The 2419-nt window shown below is 36.1% G+C and overlaps 1 pseudogene; it reads left to right on the top strand.

Moving 5' to 3' along the window:
- The first annotated feature begins 811 nt into the window (after nt 1-811).
- LOC149191424 (general transcription and DNA repair factor IIH subunit TFB1-3-like) lies at nt 812-1542 on the top strand (annotated as a pseudogene).
- Nucleotides 1543-2419: the final 877 nt, after the last annotated feature.

The raw sequence follows: 2419 nt of genomic DNA on the forward strand, positions 1-2419 counted from the left end.
ATATACACTAATATAAAATCATTATAAATCAAAATATTTTTACAAAAATATTGCCAAACGTTTTACAATTTGCATATTAGGGACTAGTAAGATTCACCGGATTTCTAAACTTTAAGATAAACTTTCATCCTTAAAATTTTCCTCACTGTGCAAAGAAGAGTATGAGTGCATTGGGAAAGTTGTATGAGGATAACAATACAAGAAGACATAGGTCTCTTCCTCCATTTCTAAGTCACATAAGGTGCTATATATATGATAACCTTGGCCACATGGCTAAAGATTGCAAGTTGCCTTGTACCTTAAAGAAATCTAGACAAAGGAAGGAGGTCACTCAAAGCAGACCAAACAATAAACCAAAAGAAAATGCACAAAGTAGAAGGAAGACCACAAAATTTTTGAAAAGGAAGAAAGAGAAACATGTGACTTCAATGAAAAATTAAAGTCAACATGGCCTCTAGGAGAGCTGCTCAAAGAAATGAAAGCAAACATCTAGTCAATGAAGCCTCTCAAGGGAGAGCAACCCCAAGAGTGTCTGGGAAGAAATAACAAAATTAATGAGACTTGAGTTGCACATGAGGTGTAGTAGAGACTCTCTGGTTAGAAAAACAAATGAAGAGCAGGTACTAGTACAGGAACATATACACACAAGAAGGAAAATGAATACACAGAGGATGTTATAACCATGACACACAAAAAAATCATGTTTACTCCAAATGATTCAAGGTTTATCTCTACACGCAAGATTGATGTGTATAATGGAAACATAATAGTTCAATCTGGTGTCAAAGTTAAGGGCACGTGAAAAATAATGATGGGCTTAATAGTACATGATTCAACGAATAAAGGAAAATGCATCTTTGAATTGGACAATGTTGTAGATGGTGATAGTTGTCCAGCTTACACAAACAAGTATGTCAGGAAAGAACCCCAAGACACAACTATCCCTATGGTGGAAATTGAGCGAAAGCTCACATTATTACAACAAAATCAAGAGCAGCTCAGATTTCACGAACAACTTGTCATGGGTAATATAATTAAAGAAGATGAATATTGGACCAAAAGGAAGAAATTGCTTCCGACAGTTGCCAATGAACCTACAAACCAACAAACTAGATTAAAAAGTGTCATGATTTCATATATTCAACTAATGTCTGGTCTCCAAACAAAGTATGCACAAATCAAATCAGAGATCATTCAGCATATTTTTATTGAGAAAGGAGTTGTGCTTCAGGAGTTTTTTTTATTTATAAAAGTACCCATTCAGATGAAGGAAACTAAAATTTTGGAAGAATTTTTTTTAATGTAAAGAGCTATCGTCGTAGGGAAAATATAGCTCTGAAGGGAAGAGGCATCTGTAGACATGCAACTTGCAATTTTCTTGAAAGACGATGATATTGTTACAGATGAAGTTCAAAACAAGATTTGGAGTGTGGATCCTACTATAGACATGGTAGAAAATTTTCAGATGACTATACACACTTACAGGGACATGGAATTCTTATACATGGAAATGATGATAATGTCGGCGTGGTCACTTCCTAATTACAAGAAGCCTTGTTCCATGATATTAATAGGCATGCAATTATAGTTCTTGAAGGATGTGCTATAGATTCTAAAGTGCACAATACAACATGAACGAGAAAGGTCGAAAGAGGATCGATCAATGGCCTTTTCATTGGATTCAACACCATATTGATTCTTGTAAAAAGGTATGGATTCATGTGGCCTTTGAAGATGACTTGAAATGAGTGAACGTCTCCATGAGACTTCCCTCCAAGATTTTCCCCACAAGGCACCCTTTGATACCAGTGACAGGGCTAAATGTAAGTTGTGATTTATGTTAGTGGATGTATCCTTGTAAGTGCAGAATAATGTGGTTGGATCTAGTTCCTGGATGAAGTGAGAGCACTTATGGATGCATACAGAGAAAGAGAGAGAATGATGTTTGTGACAGTTGGTACTGTGTTTTCTCTACACCCTTGTCAAGGCAGTTGACACTATCCAATGTAAAGCATCCCGATTCCCTAGCAAGAAAAGGGTACACCAGTCTACTCATTCAACTAGGTCATGGATCATATTTCCCAAAAAAGTATTGGTGAATATGGTATACCAATACCGATATAGAAATAGGGGATGAATTCAAAGAAATACAGAATACAAAAAGAAAACAAGATGGTTAAAATTGATGATTTGTAAATGCCTCATAGATTTTATGTTCCCTGTTCGCCCATAAGAATTTTAATTTGGTGCATTCAACATGATATGTCATGTGAATGGAAACCAAAACCAACAATTGGCCTAAGCCACCTACATTGATCACAGGGGGAGCCTAGCCTGTAACACATACAACTCTTGAATAACAACTATGATTCTTGTTTAGCGGTGGACAGAGCGATCAAAACAAACAGCAGTAGAGCAC

Source organism: Pinus tabuliformis, chromosome 2_2 (genome assembly GCF_031772625.1).
Source record: "Pinus tabuliformis cultivar Carrire ecotype Pingquan chromosome 2_2, CPIR1, whole genome shotgun sequence".
Classification (NCBI taxonomy): Eukaryota; Viridiplantae; Streptophyta; class Pinopsida; order Pinales; family Pinaceae; genus Pinus; species Pinus tabuliformis.